The following is a 21409-nucleotide window of genomic DNA, read 5'->3' on the forward strand; positions in this document are numbered from 1 at the left end:
GCTCCGCTGATGTTTGTGCCAGGCGTCTCCAGGCTGGTCCGGTGCTACCCCAGGCAGCGTCCCCCTTGCAGAGCCTGGCTCCCAGCGAGGGTAGCTTTGGTGACTTTGGGGTTTGCCCTCCTGCCCTTGGCCCATTACCAGCTGTGTCTCCTTGGCAGGGCAGTGCAGTGGGGTACCCAGTGCAATGGGGACGCCCTGCGCTGGGCATGCTGTGAACCCCCCCTTTGGGCTCAAGGGGCATAGTGCTTAGGTGAATTGTGGCCCCTGCTTTGGTTCTGGGGGGCCCCCTCCCCTGGGAGGGTCTGTGCATCACCACGGCGTGGGTTAAAGGGCACCACGTTTGGGTGCATTAGGGCCCCAGCTCTGGCTGCCCGCTTGCCCCGTGGGGGCTGAGAGGCGCCGGCTGTGGGTGCAGCCTGTCCTCCCGAGCGCAGGGCTCCGCCGAGCAGGATTTGGGGGGCAGCCTTTAGGCACGTTACGGCCCCGGCCCCGGCCCCAGGAGGTTGTGAGGCGCAGCCTTTAGGCGCACTACGGCCCCGCCCTGGTTTGCCCCGAGCTCCCCCTCTCCTTGCCCTGGTGGAGCGGGCCGCGGACTGGTCCATTCGTGCCGCGGGGGGAGGCTGCTCCTGCGTGCGGCGCGGCCGGTTCCATCGGCGGCGGCCCGGGGGGGCCGCGGCACCATGGGGCGGGGCTGAGCGCTGGGCCCGAGGAGCCAGCGCCAGGCAGCTGCACCGCGCCCGCGGCCTCCAGCGCCCGGGCCATGCGAGCGGGCTGAGCCCGGCCGGCCGGCGGCAGGTAGGGACCCCGGGCGGCGGCCTCGCTCCCTGCCCGCCGTGGGGCGGCTTGGCCAGGGGCCTGCGGGCTCTGGAGGGGGGAGCCCGGGGCGGCGGGGGGGGGTGTGGGTGGGGGGTGCGCGCACGCGCACACGCGCACCGGGGGGTAGGTGCAGGCACAGCCCGGGGCGGGGGGGAGGTGCACACAATCACACACACACAATCACACACACACACAATCACACACACACGCACACACAGCCCGGGGCGGGGGGAGGTGCACACACACACACAATCACACACACACAATCACACACACACACGCGCGCAGCCCGGGGCGGGGGGAGGCGCACACACACAGCCCGGGGCGGGGGGGCGGGCGGGGGGAGGTGCACACACACACAGAGCCCGGCGGGGGGGAGGTGCGCGCACACACACACAATCACACACACACACACACACACAGACACACACACACAGAGCCCGGCGGGGGGGAGGTGTGCACACACACACACAATCACACACACACGCGCGCAGCCCGGGGCGGGGGGAGGTGCACACACACACACAATCACACACACACACAATCACACACACACACACACAGCCCGGGGCGGGGGGAGGCGCACACACACACACACACACACACACAGACACACACACACAGAGCCCGGCGGGGGGGAGGTGCGCGCACACACAATCACACACACACACAATCACACACACACACGCGCGCAGCCCGGGGCGGGGGGAGGTGCACACACACACACACACACACACACACAATCACACACACACACACACAATCACACACACACACAATCACACACACACACACACACAGCCCGGGGCGGGGGGAGGTGCACACACACACACACACACACACACACAATCACACACACACACACACAATCACACACACACACAATCACACACACACGCACACACAGCCCGGGGCGGGGGGAGGTGCACACACACACACAATCACACACACACACAATCACACACACACGCACACACAGCCCGGGGCGGGGGGAGGCGCACACACAGACACACACACACACAGACACACACACACACAGCCCGGGGCGGGGGGGCGGGCGGGGGGAGGTGCACACACACACACACACACACAATCACACACACACGCACACACAGCCCGGGGCGGGGGGAGGCAGACCGAAAGAGCGGCCACACTAGGTCAGCCCAGCGGTCCTATCAACCCTGCGTCCTGTCTCTGACAGCGGGCAGTGCCAGGCGCTTCCGAGGGAGCGAAGGGAACGGGGCGATTACCGAGCGATCCCTCCCGTCGTCCAGTGCCAGGTTCCGGCCGACAGGCAGAGCCCGTGGTCGTGGGTGTGGAGGGCAGGAAGGGGGTGGGTCAGTGGTTTATCTCTCTCCTGCTGTCTGGGATGCGGGGACAGGTGCTCCCGGGCAGGGGGCTGGCGTCGCAGGGAAGGTCCCTGCTGGGCAGGGTCCCTGCTGGTGACTTTGTTCGGATCAGGGTATAGCGCAAAGGGGCTGCAGGGGGAGGGGTCCAGGTGTAGGCAGCGCCCGGGGCAGCAGGGAAGGGGACCAGGGGGAGGCAGTGCCTGCGGCTGGGGGTGCATTGAGGTTACTCTGTCTCTCTGTAGAGGCTGGTTACCTGAGCCCCTGTAAAAGGGGAAAAGCCTCGGGCTGGCGGATGGGAGGTGGTAACTAGCCACATGGCAGGCTGAGCTAGGCCAAGGGCTCTTGTTGCCATGTACTAGCGTAGCTCAGCTTGGACAGTCTGCTGACTCTTGCTGCATGCCCCTGCTGCAGGCTGTCGGACCAGGGCTGCTAGCCAGTGGCTCCTGGGGCAGGGATTCTGACCCTGGCCACTATGGCCTGCTGGTGATTCTGGGGCTGGCAGCTGGAGCTGGAGTGCTGGGATCGAAGCAGGTGGAATTATCATCATCAGGTGTTCCTACGGCGGCAGCCCCAAAGGGCCTGACCCAGGTCGCAGCCCCAGTGCACTGGTGCTGCACAAGTGTCTAGTGACAGATGGCCCTTGCCCTGGATTGCTGGCTTGGCACCGGGGGCCCGCACAGCCCTGGCTTGCCTCTTTAAACACATTTCCTCTCGTGTCACTCTCCCCTGGGGACGGGCTGCCCAGTTCAGCTGCTTGTTTGGCCCTTGCCTTTCGCTCCGCTTAGACATTGGGACCAGTCAGCCTGGCTCACGAGTTCTCGGGTGTTGCTGCCGGGCTGCAGCTTGGAGATTCTGAGTGCTGCAGGGGACTTCAGGTTTTCTCCTGGCACCCATCACCGTGGTATCGGAGCATGTCCCCATTACCAGCCGGGCATCACGAGGTCCCTAGTGGGTTTCAAGGCATCTTTGGCTCTCAGTGCTGCCCTGCATACAGGAGGCTTTGTGTGGGGTCATTTTGGGGGGGTGTTGAATACTGCACAGGGGTCCCAAACTCTGCCCAGCCAGGGGCTGTGTTGGCAGCTTGCATGGTGCGCGGTCTCTGAGTTTAACGTAACGTGCTGGTCCCAGGTCCTAGACCTTGCTCTGAGGGGACTGGCTTGCATCTCCATAGGCACGTTGCATGTGGGGATTTAGTCTCGTCAGGCGGAAGTTCTGCATTGTAGACCTAAGTTGGACTTTATTCACTCCAGTGTGACGTCATCTCTTAAGCCGTGCTGCTGGGGGAAGTAGCTACGATGCTCCTTGCAGCTCCTGACAAACCCTGTGCTAGAACAGGGTGCCGTGAACGGGCCACTGTAAACCCTGCACCTGAGATCACCTTTCTCCCAGGCTGGGTCCACCCCTGTGAGTGGGCAGCTCCCTGAGGGGGTGGGGGCTGTACGATGGACCCTGGGCAGGCCGGAAGCTGCAGAGCTGCCAGCCCGGGTAGCAGAGTTGAATAGGATGCACACTCCAGAATTGTTTTACTTGAAAGGGTTCTGCAAGAGAAATGACTGAGGGAGGGCTTGCGTTTCCAGTTGCAGATCTGTTCTCAGACAGCCTCTGTCAGGCTGCTGAGCCTGGCTGTGGCTGGCTGTTCTTGAAAAATGGCTCAGCCGGGTTCGCTTATTCACCTGGTTACCCTGCGAGGCGACAGGACTCCCCGCCCCTCGGACTCCCCCATTCTGTAGGCTCAAGGCAGCCTGGCCTTTCCCTATGGAGGCAGGTTGGTTAGGGTGACACCCCCAGTTCAGCTCCAGCTTTTAAAACTGGTTCTCATCTGATGGAAGGGTCTCCAAACTTTACTTGCCGCCCGCCCCCCCCTTCAGTCCCTGAGGAATTTAAAGGACACTTTGTGCAAGACCTGGTGAAACACAGAGCTCCCTCTTCTGGTTCAACAGGAGCAGTCCGCTAAGAGTTCTTACCCCAGAGCTGGGGGGAACTTGCTTTCTCTACTGAAGTTACTAATTTTCAGCTCCACTCAAACCCCAGGAAAATGTTTTGTCAAATGGCGAAGGAGCAGACGTGACGGGGGGGTTGGGGTGGGAATCTTGGTTCTAAGCACCTGGCAAGCATTGCCACTAGCAGTGAGGCTTACAAAGAAATACATGGAACGCAACAGAAAAACTGCCGGGCAATTGTTCTCTAGCCTGCCAGGGCATATAACGCACTTTGCAGCCAGCATCCATCCGTAGTTCTCTGATTACTTGTATGCGGTGTATGGGGGGGGGGGTTCGCACCTAGGGACTCATGGGGGGTGAGGGGAGAGAAGTGTAGGTCATTAGCTTATTAAATACAGTGTTTAAAGGCCTAGTCAATGAGCAGTGGATTCTAGCGAGCCCGGCCCAGGCCACGTGCAGAGTAAATCATTCTGGCTGTTTTTTTCTAGAAGTGGAAATTCCACTGGCTAAACCTGGTCGCCAGTGTGAGCTAAACGGTGCCAAAGCAGAAGCGCTGTGTTGTTCTTGCCAACTGCTCTGCCCTGTCCCCTCTGTTGTGGGCAGCGCTGCCATCCCCAGGCTGAAGGAATCGTCACGCTCCCCCGGCTCCTTTCTCCGCCACATCCTGAAAACCCGACTCTTCCTCTCCACTCTGGCAGCTGAAATGCTTGTTGGACCTGCTTGCCATAATCGCTGCGCTCTCTGGCCTCCTGGCTCTCCCCGCAGTCTGCCCAAACCCAGAGCTGCTAATGCGACAGGCTGGGGTGATTCCCATAGCCCCTTTGACCCATTGTCCGCACCCCCATGGCCACCTCCTGGGTCCTGTCTCTAGTGGTGTCCCACGTTGCTGTGGTAATGATGCCAGCCTCGCTGCCTGACTCTCACTCCTATCTGTGTGCCTGCTGCTGCCATGCACGGAGCTCCCCCTCCCAGCCCGCCCTGCAGACAGACTCCTCCTGGGCCGCCCACAAGCACTGACCCAAGAGAAGAGGAGGAGGTCAAACTGCCACTGTCCTCTGAGTCGCCCCAGGGTGTCCGTCTCTCAGGCTGAACTGGGGCACCTCATCCTGGGGAGGCATGCAGCCTGGTTTCTGGACACCATCCCGCCCAGGCTTCCTGGATGAGGATGAGCTCGAGAGGACCAACTCTTGGTCCCTGTGATTCACACTCTGCACTAGCTCTGCACCCCTCCGTTTCCCCAGCCCCTCCTTCTCAGGATAATAGGAGTACAGAATTGATGCAGGCCTGCCCTTTACTAGCTCTTGTCAGAGGGAGAGCGAGCTGGTTTCTTATGCCACTGCAGTGCTTTGTGGGTAATTATGCACATTGCTATGAAAATAATAAGGCCGGCTTCATAGCGGTGTCTAAAAATACGACTAATGCAGCAAGCTGGTTGAGGTGCCTTTGTTTGTCACCTTTGGGTGTTTGCTTTGCAGCCAGCCTCGCCGTGGGAAGCTGCCCTCTGTGCAGCTGAGTCTCTTGGGGTGGGATTTGGGCTTTTAGATGAATTCTGGCCCCGCTTCGAATCTTGTTTCCAAGGGGCAGCAGAGGCCCTCAGGTGGCACTTCCGGTGGGATCGGTGCAGGAGTCTCTCCTGGGGTGAGTCCAGGAGAGCGTGGTGAGGGCGGGAGATTCTTGTGAGCGACTTGTTCCCCTCCTGGGGGAGCTGGTGACGGGATAGGGAGCCTTTCTTCCCCAACCTGAATCCAGCCCAGAGCAGCAGTGACCAGTGGTGATCCCCATCTGTTTGGGAACCTATATGAGATGAGTAGGATCCTAGTGGCTGGGTGCCCACCTGGCACAGACCATGGCCAGGACTGGCTCCGATTGGCCCTCTGGCAATGTTTGAATGGAGCGTGAAGGTGATGCTGGCCAGCGAGCTCTTTGGGGCTTAGGTGGCTGGCAGCTGTAGTTTGGCTTAAGGGCACCTGGCCCCACCCGATTCCCTTTTTTGGACATTCTGCATCCGGTCAGAGCAAAGCACCAGGGCAGGGAGCTAGAAACTGCCGGGCTGGGCCAACCCCAAGGCAGAAACCCCTGCATCTCTTATTTTGTTACTGCCCCAAAGCACATGGGTAGGGTTGTCAGTTTTGGTTGGACGTATTCCTGGAGGTTTTGTTACATGACATAATCCTTAATTAAAGATTAACTTTTAATTCCAGGAGACGCCAGGACAATCCTGGAGGGTTGGCAACCCTGCACATGGGCTGCCTCTGACTACTGATGAGGCACTTTTGCTTCCCCAGGAGCGTGTGCCCTGATCTTGGAGTTGGCGCTGTGTGGTGGCTGGGGCTGGTATCTGTACGGCCACACGGAGAACTCGGAGCTCGTGCTCAGCAGGGCTGAGCAAAACCACAAAGGTCTTCTGTTGAAACCGACTTAATGAAAGGGCTGCTGGGCTGGGGAAGTGGAGTCGGTCGGGAGCCAAGGGAGTAGAGAGAACCAAGTCGTGTGGGCTGAGTGGAATCTGCCTCTCTGGGGGCTGGCGCTGCTCGAAGTGCTTGGAGCTGGGTGGGAAGTGCGTGGTGGGAGAGGCATGGTTTCCTCTGGGCCATCTCGTCAGTCCTGGTGGCTCTGGGATTGTGAGGGGAAAGGCCTCTCAGCCTGAAAAAGAGGAGGCAGTACCCGGGCCCCTGGGCAGCTGGGCAGCTGCCCTGGGGTCCCAGAGGAGGGGGCAGGACAGTGCCGGCCCCCCAGGTGTGCTCTGAGCCTGCTGTCGCTAAGGCCCGTGGACAGCGTGAAGCTCTGGGCTGTTCTTGGCCATTGAGAGCGCTCGCGCTCAAGTCCAGCAGAGCTGAACGCTTGAGGTCGGGGCTGTCTCCACACCGGTCTCTGCTGCTCCGCAGGGTCCTTCCACCTGCTGGCGGGAGTCGGGAACTCCCACGCTGTAATAAAGGAGAGATTGCCAGGGAGCGGTGAGTGCCATCTGGAGCCCCCGGCAGGTCTGGTGACCTGAGCGGCATGCTCTCACAGGGAGAGGCCTCACACGGCAGGGCAGATGCAGAGCTCTGGGGAACAGCAGGAAACGGTGCTGCTGTGCTCTCCGGTTTGCAAGCTGAGCACCTTCCGGTTCTTGCACAATGAGGTTAGAGCAGCATCCAGCTGAGGCCAGCGCCTTTCCTACCCAGTGCAGTGTTTGCTGATGCCTAGATTCCCCGCCTGGTGTTTGCAGACCTGGTCGCCTGGTGGGAATAAGCATTCCCCAGCAGTGCCCTTCAGCACTCCAGGGCCAGGCTGGCTGGCCCCATGCGAGTGCCGGGTGGTGTGTGTGTTAGCACTCCCTGCGCTGGAGTGTGAATGGTGTGTCCTCTGCTCATGGCCGCCACTACATCTGCCTTGTAAAGCAGCGCGTAGATGGCGGTCCCTGGCTGGAGCAGTAAAACCTGCTGCCTCGGACTGCCCTGGTTTATGGCTCCCATTCATGGAGCACATGGAATAAATAAAGAGGAAAGAGACTTTTAAAATCCCCATTGATTTGTGCAGTGGAAGTTGCTACTGCTGTGACAGGAGTGTGTCTGTGGCTTTGCCTGTGTGGGCCATGGGCTCTGTGCTGGGGAACTGGTTGGGCTGGGAGCCCAGAGACAGCTAATGAAATTGGGGTGATGGAGTTTTGTTTGAAATGGAAGAGAGTTCATAGGGAATTGAATTACCCCTGTTAGAGGAATGCAGCAGTGATTACCAGGGGGGCTGAGGGCTCTTCCTGCAGGTGCCTGGCCCTGGTGGGCTGTTCTGGGCAGCGCTTGGTGGCTGTGCGAGTGGTTCTGTGATTAAAGCAGAATCACCTGTTGTTAAAAAGCCAATACGGGACGTTCCCCTAATTCAGCTAGGATGTGACTGATCTGCCCAAAACCTTGGCCCACGGGGGCTGGATTAGGGTGGGAAGGAAAAGCAGCCCCGTGCAGTGAGCTAGGCGGGCTCTAGAAAAGTGGGGTTCTGACTTTTCCAATAAAGGGGAAGAAAGGGGTCTCCTAAAACTACGGTTTTCGCCCCCTCCACACCTTGGCTGGCTGGACTCAAACGCCCAGTCTCTGCTGCTGATCTGGCCTCAGGGCGTCCTGCAAGCGTGGAGAAGCCACTGTCCCTGTGCTGTTTGGGTGGAGTCTTGCACACGGGAGCAGCTGCTTTTAGACACGGCTGTCCAATACAAACTGTTAGCGCTGTCACCAGTCACGATCACGGGACCTCCGCTTTGCCCAGAGACCCACAAGCTGTGTGCCAATTGGCATGCAGTATTTCTCTGAGGAGAGGTGAATTGTTGCCTGTGGTTCCGGAGCTGGCAAAGGCCTGAATCTCGAGGGCCTCGTGGGCTGGAGTATGCGCTGGGCAGTAGGAATCTGCAACTGCCTTGTGTTTGGGGAATGAGGCTAGTTGCGAATTGCTGGCTCCCCTCAGGGAAGGGCCATGGCGGGGAGTTAGGGGGTCACCCAAGGCACCCTGTCTTGGCATGTCTGTGCTTTGAAAAATGTGTGTGTGCGCATGGGGCGGGGAAGGGTTAGGTGTTGCTCTAACTTGGAATTTCCAGTTTTTTCCTAAAGAAAACGCCCACATCTGCGTCGTGCTCTCAATGCGTAGGGTATTTGCCCCGCGCAGACCCAGGGTGACGTCTGCCACTCAGTCACTGTTCTACAGCATTGGCCCAGCCATGGCAGCTCAGAGTGGCTGGAGAGGTGCTTGGTAGGGCTCTCCTCATGGCGTGGTCCTGCTCTGCAAAGCGTCTGTCTCAGATGGAGGGAGGACGGGAGTGGGGTTCCACGGTTGGGTTCCCATGATTTCTAAAGCAAATGTGCTCAGCTGACCAGGGCAAATTCTGGGAACTGCCAGCCCTGCAAACTCAGTCCGCACTCTTTCCACTGTGTGCTGTCCCGATGAATAAAGCACCTACAGTCCAAGCCCTGCCTCCCTCTCGCACCTGGGGCCCTGAGTGGCTTTGCACAGGTGTCATTTCCTGGAGCTCAGTGACCAGCAAGGAGGGACAGACTCTCTCTGAGCAAAGCAGGGCTCACAGCAGTAAAAAGCTGTGTGAACTTTTGACTCGGACACATGTGTATCATGGGGGGCGGGCCCAATCTGCGAGTGAGAAAGGGCTGCTTTTAGTTGCTCATCGCAGAGGAGCGCTGCTTGAAGCCCTGGATGAGACCGAGACCCAACCAGCTGAGGGAAATGAGGAACCAGACCCTGATCCCTGCTTAACATTGCAGCCAGGACCTCTGTGCCAGCCCATCTCTGCGCCCTGCCCCCAGCACATACATTTTCCCTGCCATCCGGGATCTGGCCGGCTGTCCATGTTTGCTGTTGGCTCGGAGTGTCTGAGGTGCTTTGCTCTTGCTGGCAGCGCTGCGGGGAACGTGGCTAACCATCGAGGTCCTTTGGCAGGAGCTGTCCCTGGGGCTGGACAGCTCCTGCGCCCTGCGCGTGTCTGTTGCCAGCGGTGCAGCAGCGCTGGCTAAAGGGGCGCTGGGAGCACTGCACGTGTGCCCTGGCAATACCTGAGGGGGCTGTAACCGAGGAACCACCCTACTTCTCCGCTGTGTCTGTGAGGTTCCTGGGTGCATGTGACAGCCCTTCGTGCGTCGGATTATCCCGTGGCCCTTCGAGCTGGCTGTCTGCGTGCCGCGTGCTCTCAGCAAAGTGCAAATGAAAATTTGGGGCAGAAGGAGAAGCAGGCTCTGAAAATCCCAGATCCCGTTGGAGCAGGTGTCTCCAGTGGAGCTACTGTCAGCTCATTTTTGGAAACTATTAGATTTCCAGTTGTCCACGTCCCTTTAAAGGGACAGAGTCAAAGGAAAGGCTTGATGCTCAAAAAACCCCCCAAACCAGCTTCCTCACTTTGTTTCTAGCGCCCTAGGTGGCTACATAGTGTTTCCACTTGTAACAAAATTACTTTTCACCACGGATGCGGTTCTCGCTCTTGGGGTTTCTGGGCTTGAGCAGTGAGACTAGGCTTCACAGCCTCACTTTACTTCCTAGGCACTAGCCCAAGGCTGCCTTGCAAATGCTGTGAGAGCCAGACAGATGTGTACAGTGAACTGTCTTGGGGACTCTGTTGTGAGCGGGGTCTGAGATCCAGCTCTTTGCCCCAGAGCCGCTCACTCTGAAGCGCCAAGGAGAGGGTGATAGGGAAAAGCATTCTGTCCTTTCTGACACCTGGGGGGTAATGTTCAGGCTAGAGTCAAAGGGCGGGTACATGGACACACAGCACTCTAGAGTTTTTCAAACTTTTTTTTTCTGGTGACCCAGTTGAAGAAAATTGTTGATGCCTGTGACCCAATGGAGCTGGGGATGAGTGATTTGGGTGTGGGAGGGGCTCAGGGCTGGGGCAGAAGGTTGGGGTATGGGGGTGAGGGCTCTGGGGTGGGGCCAGGAATGAGAGGTTCAGGGTGTGGGAGGGAGCTCTGGGCTGGCTCAGGAGGGTTGGGGTGTGGGAGGGGGTCAGGGCTGGGGGTGCAGGCTCTGGGGTGGGGCTGGGGATGAGCGGTTTGGGGTGCAGGAAGGGGCTCTGGGTTTTGCGGGGGCTGGGGCAGGGGATTGGGGCGTGGGCTTACCTTGGGAGGCTTCCGGTGAGTGGGGCAGCGGGGGTGCAGAGGCAGGCTTCCAGCCTGTCCTGGCACTGCGGACCACGCTGCACCCCGGAAGCGGCCAGCAGCAGGTCCGGCTCCTAGGCGGAGGCGTACAAGTGGCTCCACGCAACTCTTGCCCACAGGCACCGCCCCCCGCAGTTCCCATTGGCTGGTTACTGGCCAATTGGAGTCCAGAGCCGGTGCTCGGGGCAGGGGCAGTGTGTGGAGCCCCATGGTCCCCCTGCCTAGGAGCCAGACCTGCTGCTGGCCGCTTCAGGGGGTGCAGCGTGGTGTCAGAACAGGTAAGCACTAGCCTGCCTTAGCCAGGCAGCACCACCAACGTGACTTTTAATGGCCCAGTTGGCAGTGCTGACCAGATCCGCCGCAACCCAGTGTCTCCCATTCCTGGGTTGCGACCCGCAGTTTGAAAACCACTGCTCTAGAACATGGCAGTGGGTCCCGATTCTGTGCTGTGCCTCCTTTGCAGGGGGAGGGTAACAAAGGGGGTGTTATGCCACCTTGTGAGGTGCCAGGCTGTTTCAGAGGCTGGTGTTGGCCCCTAGTGTAAATGAGAACAGCCTCAGGGGCCGCATGGCATAGGGAATTGCCTAGAAAGAGGATTGCTATGACGTGGCGTGGCAAGGGGGGAGGAGACCTCTCCCAGCCCTTTGCAGACACTGGGATGGGGAGTTGTTTGCTGGAGCGACCTCGAGGCAGCATGGTCCATGGTATGTTCAAATCGAATAAAAATATATCGGCACAAGCAGACTGGCTCTGTGGCTCTGCATGCATGGACCCTCCTGAAACACGGCTGGGGGGGGCTTCAGAGAACGAGGGGTTCCCCTTGCTGTTCAAGTACCCAGGTGAGAGCTGGCTGCTGCAGCGTCTGACTTGCTGGGGACACGAAGTCCCAGGCCACAGGGATATGGTGACCTTGGGACAAGTGAAGAAAGAGAAGGTGTCTGTGTGTGTGTGTGTGTGGGGGGGGAGCTTGTGGGTTTTTTCTTTCGTATTAATATCTGTCCTGTGAGTATTGCTGCAGCTGTCAGTTTGGGGGTGAGTGGGAGGTGGGCAGTCAAAGCCGAGCTGTCCTGCCTGTACTGTCAGGGAAGATCACTGCACCAAGTTGAGTGGAGAGGGAGCACTGTGGGGGAAGTGGCTTATCCTGGGGCAGCTAAGCAAGGCTGCGTTGGTGCAGCCCCTGGAGCTTGTGACAGGTCTTGGGATAGGAAGAGCGTCTCTGCCCTGCGCGCTCTAGGAGTATGTCTACACTGCAGATAAGAACTCGTGGCTGGCCCTTGTCAGCTGACTTGGGCTCATGGGGCTTGGAGCTGTTCAACTGCAGTGTAGACATTTGGGCTCAGGGACCCCGGGAGGGACTGAGAGCTTGAATGTCTACACCACAGTTAAGCAACCCCTTAGCCCAAGCCCCACAATCCCGAGTCAGTTGACACGGGCCAGCCATGGGTATTTAAGTGCAGTGTAGACATACGTGGAAGGATTTATGGGCTTGGGTAGCCAACCGCTTTGTTTGCTTTCTGGACAGGCAGTTTCTGAGCTTGGCTGTTGGCTGCTGAGGGTTTTTTCCCCGCTCTCTGCTCCTGGAGAAGAAACCAAAATGAGCCTGAGCAAAAATTGTTAGCAGCCAGGAGGTTTTGGGGAGGATCAGGGAAGAGAATTCTTAAGGGAGATGCACTGAACCCACCCAATCTAATCCTACTACAGACCTGACCTATATCTAGGTCAAGGGAAGCGGTACATGTCTGCAGCAGCAGATGGTGTCTTAAAGAGGTTGGACTCCAGGAGGTTTGGATTTAGGCGACCAGGGAGAGGACGGGCTGTATCTTTACTCACGCTGCAAAGCAGCCGGTGAGGGCCTGTGACGTCTCCTTGGAGGAAGTGTTGGCATGCACAGCCGCAGCATGGTAAGAGTTGCCTGGTGAGCTCCCACAGGCTGTGGTGTGCTGTCGTGAGCACAGCCTTTGGGAATGGTGGGTCTTGAGGCAAGTCACAGACTTACAAGCAAGGTGTGGGTCAGATTAAATAAAGAAGGCTGGGGAAGGAGACTGGGGCCCTTGTGATTGGTGTTGGAATTTCTCCCAGCCCAGCTCAGTACTGACCAAAAGTTGCCGCCCTCTGATCATCTGCTGGGGCGGAGGTGAGAGAGGCTGAGGGCCCCACTACCTGCTGATCCAATCTCCATGTTGCAAAGTCGCTGGTACTTGTTGGCCGCCTCGGCACAGAGGCCAAGGGTAGAATGGGAGCACAGAGGCTGAACTCCCTTGACCTCCAGGGCAGGGTGCGGTATGTTGGTGAATACGTGTGACACTTACATGCCTGCTGTTTGCACCTGCCCTGGAGGTCGGTTAGAGGCCTTTGCTCCCTGTGGTTGCCACTCGGGTACCTTTCATCAGCACTAAATTCACTTCAGTAATGAAGCTCCCATGGGAGGGGTGGGAACATATGTTCTCTGGCTCCGCAAGTATGTACCCAGTTTAGACAGAAACTGCCAATTGGAAGGTCGCATGGCTGGCAGCGGACACCATTATATTTAGTGGGGTGCCTACCCCAAGAGTAATGGTTAAATCTTTGCTACAGTTCTACAGATCTGCCTGCTGCAGGGGACTTGAACTGTCCCCTGACCCTTCCCAGCTCTCTGTCTATCATGAATGCTATTTGCTGGGGTTCCGTTTGGTGTGAATGACACTTGAAGACGGTGGGGATGCTGAGCAATGAGGCTATCTGCCTTAGGGGACTCGGACAGGGACCTGATGACAGAGGGCCCAGTGTTGCTCAGTAGAACTGCCGGGGTGTCTCAGGTACGTGGAGTCCATCATGTTTTCAATCTGGAATTGGAACCACTAAAATATTTTGGCTGTTTTTGAAACCTAGCTTGTCTCGAGTGAACTCTGGACTGTGCGGTATAAGATGGGATTGTGATGTCAGGAGTGACCTGGCCACCTTTGTTGGTTTGCTTGCTGCCTTCCTGACTGGTTAAAATCTTGTAACCATTTGGAGTGTTTCTTTTAGAGTGATGGCACTACACATTCACTAGCTCCACAAATCCTTTGCCTTGTTCATACTTTACAGGGATGATTTCATGACTGTAGAACAGTCCTCCCATTACATCATAGCTGTAAGCTGGCTCTCTCTCTTCACTGGGGCTTTCAGTGTGTCCATTAAATGCTTCTATATTAGTAGGGAGGTTTAGTTTGGACACCGCATCTGGTATTTAACTATGTACCTGGTGTGACTCAGAGCAGCTGAGTGAGTTTCCAGAGGATCAGTGGACAGTCAGTAGCACAGTCTCTTGGCATGCTCCCCTGGCCTCGAGGCACAAACTGCAGGCCTTCCTCAGTTTGCTTCTGGTGCAACTCCTGTATATTTGTAGGGTTCGGTGCTCCCTCATTGTTCCAGTATAAAGCCACAAGCCTTTCCAAATGCCAACTGGACTTTTCTGTTGCCGAAAAAATGTAAACAGTCAGTGTTCGTGATACCATCAGTTCAAACACTTCTGTCTGCATCTGAGATACCAGAGTAGAGGGGGGATTTATTTTATTTTTTTACAGTTTGTTTACTCTGTGTTTAAAAGCACTTGGTGCGTAATGAGTTCCATTGCACTCGGGTCCCCTTTTGTGGTTTTTTCACACAACTGAAAAGGAAAAGATGGTTGTGAAACTGCAGATTGGCAGCGGGACTTAGGGGCATGTGTATGTCCTCAAGGTACTCTGAACTCTAGAAATGACTATATTCGAAGAAGCTGACAGACTGGTTAAAATGAGAACTTGCTGGCTTTGGCTGAAAAGCCTGATGCAGAAACAATGAATATCTACATTAAAAAAAAAGTCTAAGATTCTGGTTAAAGCCATCCTTAAAACGTCAGTGAAAGCTGAAGCTCCATTACTGGCTCCCGAAATACTAGTGCAGTGCAAGAAAAGGGCCGTGTCGGCCTTAGCCAGGATCTTGGTATTTTTCACTCTTGCCCTTGGTTGTTTGTGCTGGTGTGAGATGGGGAGATTCTTGAAGTTAAGCAGGAGTTGGAGCAATTGTGCAGTCTCTGGCTTTCACCAGGAAGGACTGTAAAATGCCTAGTATTTATTTCAGAGTGGCAGCCGTGTTAGTCTGTATCCGCAAAAAGAAAAGGAGGACTTGTGGCACGAAATTTGTTCGTCTTTAAGGTGCCACAAGTCCTCCTTTTCTTTTTTTAGTATTTATTTGGGACTCACCTTTGAGGAAAACACATGATTAGGTGATGTCAAATTTAGCCCATAAACTGAACTGCCTCCATCTCGGTCCCCAGACAGCGGGCCGCTCAGTCCTGCCAGGGCCGCGTGTCATCGTGCAAGGCCCAGGCCGTGCAAATCGTGCAGGGGAGAGAGGCCTGGCCGAGGGCGGCTGGGGTCACGCTGGGACACGCTCACGGTCCAGTGCCGAAGGACAGTATCCCTCCTCCTCCTCCTCCTCGCAGCTCCCTGGCCTTGGGTAACCCGCCGTCCCAGGGGCTCTCCGTGGGGCCGCTCACCGGGGCGCCGTGGGGCTCGGGTCCTGGGGCTGCAGGGAGAGGGTCCAACCCTTCCGCCCCACACAGCGACAGAATCGCCCGGGGAGAAGCCGGCCCCCAGCCTGGGCTGGGGGGATCAGGAGTGGGGCTCGGGGGGCTGGCTCCTCAGGAGCGGGGCCTGGGGGGCTCAGGATCGGGGCCGGCTCTGGGCCGGGGCTCAGGATCGGGGCCTGGGGGCTCAGGAGCGGGCGGGGGGGGCGCTCTGGGCCGGGGCTCAGGATCGGGGCCGGCTCTGGGCCGGGGCTCAGGATCGGGGCCTGGGGGCTCAGGAGCGGGCGGGGGGGGCGCTCTGGGCTGGGGCTCAGGATCGGGGCCTGGGGGCTCAGGAGCGGCCGGGGGGGGGGCTCTGGGCCGGGGCTCAGGATTGGGGCCTGGGGGCTCAGGAGGGGGCGGGGGGGGCTCTGGGCTGGGGCTCAGGAGTGGGGCCTGGGGGCTCAGGAGCGGGCGGGGGGGGGCGCTCTGGGCCGGGGCTCAGGATCGGGGCCTGGGGGCTCAGGAGCGGGGCCGGCTCTGGGCCGGGGCTCAGGAGCGGGGCCTGGGGGCTCAGGAGGGGACGGGGGGGGGGCTCTGGGCTGGGGCTCAGGAGCGGGGCCTGGGGGCTCAGGAGGGGGCGGGGGGGGGGCTCTGGGCTGGGGCTCAGGAGCGGGGCCGGCTCTGGGCCTGGGGGCTCAGGAGCGGGACCTGGGGGCTCAGGAGGGGGCGGGGGGGGCTCTGGGCCGGGGCTCAGGAGCGGGGCCTGGGGGCTCAGGAGCGGGGCCGGCTCTGGGCCGGGGCTCAGGAGCGGGGCCTGGGGGCTCAGGAGCGGGCGGGGGGGGCTCTGGGCCGGGGCTCAGGATCGGGGCCTGGGGGCTCAGGAGCGGGGCCTGGGGGCTCCGGAGCGGGGCCTGGGGGCTCCGGAGCGGGGCCGGCTCTGGGTCGGGGCTCAGGATCGGGGCCTGGGGGCTCAGGAGGGGGCGGGGGGGGGCTCTGGGCCGGGGCTCAGGATCGGGGCCTGGGGGCTCAGGAGCGGGGCTGGCTCTGGGCCGGGGCTCAGGATCGGGGCCTGGGGGCTCAGGAGCGGGCGGGGGGGGCGCTCTGGGCCGGGGCTCAGGATCGGGGCCTGGGGGCTCAGGAGCGGGGCCGGCTCTGGGCCGGGGCTCAGGATCGGGGCCTGGGGGCTCAGGAGGGGGCGGGGGGGGCTCTGGGCCGGGGCTCAGGATCGGGGCCTGGGGGCTCAGGAGGGGGCGGGGGGGGCTCTGGGCCGGGGCTCAGGATCGGGGCCTGGGGGCTCAGGAGCGGGCGGGGGGGGCGCTCTGGGCCGGGGCTCAGGATCGAGGACTGGGGGCTCAGGATCGGGGCCTGGGGGCTCAGGAGCGGGCGGGGGGGGCTCTGGGCCGGGGCTCAGGATCGGGGCCGGCTCTGGGCCGGGGCTCAGGATCGGGGCCTGGGGGCTCAGGAGGGGGCGGGGGGGGCTCTGGGCCGGGGCTCAGGATCGGGGCCTGGGGGCTCAGGAGCGGGCGGGGGGGGCGCTCTGGGCCGGGGCTCAGGATCGAGGCCTGGGGGCTCAGGATCGGGGCCTGGGGGCTCAGGAGCGGGCGGGGGGGGCTCTGGGCCGGGGCTCAGGATCGGGGCCTGGGGGCTCAGGAGCGGGGCCGGCTCTGGGCCGGGGCTCAGGATCGGGGCCTGGGGGCTCAGGAGGGGGCGGGGGGGGCTCTGGGCCGGGGCTCAGGATCGGGGCCTGGGGGCTCAGGAGGGGGCGGGGCCGGCTCTGGGCCGGGGCTCAGGATCGGGGCCTGGGGGCTCAGGATCGGGGCCTGGGGGCTCAGGAGCGGGGCCGGCTCTGGGCCGGGGCTCAGGATCGGGGCCTGGGGGCTCAGGAGCGGGGCCGGCTCTGGGCCGGGGCTCAGGATCGGGGCCTGGGGGCTCAGGAGCGGGGCCGGCTCTGGGCCGGGGCTCAGGATCGGGGCCTGGGGCTCAGGAGCGGGCGGGGGGGGCTCTGGGCCGGGGCTCAGGATCGGGGCCTGGGGGCTCAGGATCGGGGCCGGCTCTGGGCCGGGGCTCAGGATCGGGGCCTGGGGGCTCAGGATCGGGGCCGGCTCGGGGCCTGGGGGCTCAGGATCGGGGCCTGGGGGCTCAGGATCGGGGCCTGGGGGCTCAGGATCGGGGCCGGCCTTGTGCGCTGGGCGGGCTGGGCCCGGTGCAGCCTCTCGCGGGCTCTGGCCGGTCCCGCGGCGCCCCTGGTTGCTAGGCCCCCGCCCCGTCCCCTCCCCTCCCGCGCTGCGCGGCGACGGTTGCTAGGATACCCGCTGCCCCTGGTTACGCCGTGCCCGGGTGCCCCGCACGGCGGGGGGGAGGGGTTCGGCCCGCCCCCCACCCCGGTGCAAGATGGCGGTGGAGTGTGACGCGCCCGGTCACGTGCCCTGCCGCGCGCGCCCCCCCCCCGCGCGCGCCCCCGGCCCCAAATGTTGTGAATCAAACGCCCCGGCCGCCGCCGCTCCCCGTCGGGTCTTAAAGGGCCAGAGGCCGGGGCGGGGCCCGCGGGCGGGGCGGGGCCGGGCGCCCCCCACACGGAGCCGCGGGACCCCAGGTAGGGCCGGGCGGGGGCTCCCCGGGGTCCTTGCACCGGCGGCCGCGGCGCCTGCCCCCCCTTGCCCCCCCCCGGCCCCGGGGCGGCGGAGGCGACACGTGCCGCGGGGGGGGGGGGGGCTCCCGCGTGCGGCTCGGCTCGGCTCGGCGCGGCGCGGCCCCGCTCCCTTTGTTGTTGCTTTTGTGTGGCCCCGAGCACATGGCCCGGGGTCGGGCACGCGCGGGCCGGCCCAGCGCGGGGGGGGGGCCTGGCCCTGCCCCCTGCCCCGGGGGGGGCGTGGATTTGGGGGCGCTGCCGGAGAGGCTGGGTCCAGGGGTGCCCGGGGGGGGGAGGTGGCGAAGTGCAGCGCCTGGTGACCCCCAAACTTAGTTTGACTTTCTCCTGCTGCTTCCTCGGCCGCCTGGGCCCTTTCCTGGGGCGCCTGCAGGGTGGGGTGGGGTGGTGGTGGGGTGCCCCCAGACCCAGGCTGGGGAGTTTCTAGCTGTAGGGGGCAGGAGGCAAGACCCCCGTGGAGTGTTCCCTTGGATATTTGGCGCTTGTGCAGTTAACCATAGACTATCAGGGTCGGAGGGGACCTCAGGAGGTCATCTAGTCCCACCCCCTGCTCAAAGCAGGGCCAATCCCCAGTTTTTGCCCCAAGTCCCTAAATGGCCCCCTCGGGGATTGAACGCACAACCCTGGGTTTAGCAGGCCAGTGCTCAACCCACTGAGCTGTCCCTCCCCGCCCCAGTTCTACTCCCCTTCGCCCCCAGCCCCTGTGCGCCCAAGGGTGCGGGGTGTGTGCGCATCTGCCCTGGGCAGTGACCGCAGAGCTCCAGCCCGGAGAGTTCCTGGTTTTTTCTAGTCTCCTCCCTGAGCAATGAAAGGGACAGTCTGGCCCTGGCCCCTTTGTGTATCATCTCTCCTGCAAACAGCGTCCCCCAGTGTCTGTGAGCCAGCCGCGGTGGGGCAGAGAGAAGCGAAGGGGAGTTACCCAGGAGTGAAGAGGTTACAGCTGGCACTGGCAAACAGATGGAGCAGAGTAAATAAATAGGCGGGAGGTTTCTCCAGATGGTGGGAGTGGCGGAGGAGAAGGTCCTTGGAACAACAACCTTGAGACGGTGTGAAAGAATGGAGGAGCCCAGTGCGAGGTGGGGGGGGAACGGGGAGGCAGAGGGTGTGTCTGGGAAGAGGGCTGGTGAAATGGTTGTGAGAAGGTGGCAGCCCAGGGGCTGGGATTTGGGGAGGCTGTCGAGAAGGGAGTTGCTGGGCCTTTGGCCTGTGGAGATGGGGTGAGGATTTCAGCAGGGGTGTACTGGGGTGACGTCCTCGGGGTGGGCAGGCTCTGGAATGCAAGGGGGGGTGTGGAGAATTTGGGGTGATGATGGATATTAGGGGGCTGGTCCAGAGGGCATGTATGTGCTGGAGGAGGCTCCCCTTAGCCAAGAGAGGCTTGGAGGGCTGGTCTGTGCTACCAGATGGGGGGTGTGAATGCTCTTGTCTGGCTCTGTTTGTGGCAGCGGTTTTCCCACACAGTACAGTTCTGTCTCAAAGAGCGGCCCTGCGGCACGGCAGGAGGAGGAGGGGGCGTGGTCAAGGCAAAGAGGGAGGGGCCGCTAAGAATGGAATATAGGCCCCTGGTTCTCCCTGTAGTGTAGACAGAGGCTTTTACCATCCTGCAGGTTAAGTGACAGGGTGGTAAGCCTCTGCCCCCGCTGTCCGGCGCAGCTGCACCAGGAAGATGCTGGGGTGTGGGCAGCTGGATGTTGTATAAGCACGTTAGCGAAGGCAAAGGGCAGCAGTAACGGGACTGGAAGGGCGACAAACTGAGGGCTGAGCGTGAGCCCCCAGGACTCCAGGTAGGGAGTGGTCCTGGAGCTCTCCCCACTGCCCTCTCTGCTGGGAGGGGAGCAGAGACACCTGCCTAGCCATGGGGGTGGAGTGGAGAGGCCTGCACCATTAAGTGGGAAGGAGGAAGGAAGGGGACAGCCTTCATTGGGGGCGTAGAGATCCCCCGACCCCTGGGGCCTGCTCGAAGCTGTCGGAGGGCCTTCCTGTGAACTGAAGGCGACTGGCCGCCTGGGCTGCTTTCTTTCCTATGACCCACCCTCAGGAGTGGTGACTCAGGGCTGCTGGGGTCTCCTGCGCGCCTGCTCTGGTTGTGCTGTCTCTCAGGGTGTGCATGGCTCCCCGCACCTCTGTAAAGGGGCCCCCCTGCAAGTAGCGAGTCTGGATCCCCCAAAGCCTGATCGGTGCTGCTTCTAATGCTGCGAGTTCTCTTTGCTTGCTAAGGCACTTCCTTGGGTCTCCTGAGAGTCTCTCCCAACAGTGCCTCTGTGAGCCCTTGTGTGGGACACGTGCTTCGTAGCTCGGTGCCTGAGCCGGGCCGAGGTTTGGCCACATTTTGTGCAGAGCCGTGGCAGCCTCTCTTGCTGAGTTGTGCTAGTTCCTTGGGGTTTTTTCTCCGATTGCGCGTCTTGCTGCTGTGGAGAGAGGCCCATGGTCTGATCTAAAAGGAAGATGGAGGTTGGCAAATATAACTGAGTCCGATAAATTGGCAGTTTCTAGCAGAGATTACTTGGGACTTCTGGCCTCTCTGCCACCACACAGGCTGTTGGTGCATCTTTGAGTTAATGGCTGTTGACTAGCACATGCCCCGACCTTCAGCTCTGAATGGTCTGGGGAGAAGTTCCTGGCTGGTCAGCTGTCGGCTCAGAACCCCCTGAAATGTTCAGCTAAAATGAAAACAACAAGGAGACTGGTGGCACCTTAAAGACTAACAGATGTATTGTTTTTGTGGATACAGACTAACATAGCTACCCCCCGATAGCTCAGATGAAATGTGTCTATGTAGGGTGCTGTTTTCTGTCGGTGTATGGGACTTACAGGGCCTCCATTTGTGTAGTATCTGAGGCAGGGTAACAGTGTGATCCCCATTTCACAGGTGGGGAACTGGTGCAGGGACAGCCCAAGTGAGGACAGTGACACAAAGGTGGGAGGGATCGTCAGTACAGAGGAGGATCGGAATATTCTTCAGGAAGAATGGGATGCCTTTGAGGACTGGAGTAATAGAAAAGGGATGACGTTTAATAGCATCAAGGGCAAGGTCATGCTCTTGGAGACTAGTAACAAGACTTTGCGCTCTAAGCTCGGGGCTCCTCAGTTGGAACTGACAGAGGGGGACCTGGGTGTGTAGGCCGATCACAGGGTGACCGTGAGCTGCCGGTGTGATGGGGCTGTGAGAAAGGCATGTGTTATCCTAGGCTGGGTCAGGCGATGTTTCCAGTAGAAAGAGAGGAGCGTTAACGCCGTTGTACAAGGCCCTGGGGAGTCCTCCTCTGGAATACTGTGCACTGTTCTTGTCACCCGTGTCCAGGAAAGATGAATTCAGACAGGAACTGGTGCAGAGAAGGGCTGTGGTGGTGATTGGGATGTGGAGGGCCGGTCCTCCGAGACAAGCAAAAAGCACTTCATGCGTTTAGCCTAGCAAAGCCGGGGCTGAGCAGGGATCTGGTTGCTGTCCAGAGATGCAGGTCGGGGGTGAACAACGGGAGGGCCCAGGGCTGGTGGAGCTAGAGGTCAGTGCTGGTCCCAGGCCAAAT

The 21409-nt window shown here is 60.6% G+C and overlaps 1 protein-coding gene across 1 annotated transcript in view; it reads left to right on the top strand.

Moving 5' to 3' along the window:
- The first annotated feature begins 623 nt into the window (after positions 1 to 623).
- RNF44 (ring finger protein 44) overlaps positions 624 to 21409 on the top strand; it is a 35257-nt gene continuing 14471 nt past the window's right edge. Inside the window, 1 exon segment of the mRNA XM_073355150.1 lies at positions 624 to 795. The gene's annotated coding sequence lies outside the window, so the exon portion shown is untranslated.

Source organism: Lepidochelys kempii, chromosome 8, assembly GCF_965140265.1.
Source record: "Lepidochelys kempii isolate rLepKem1 chromosome 8, rLepKem1.hap2, whole genome shotgun sequence".
In the NCBI taxonomy this organism is placed as follows: domain Eukaryota; kingdom Metazoa; phylum Chordata; order Testudines; family Cheloniidae; genus Lepidochelys; species Lepidochelys kempii.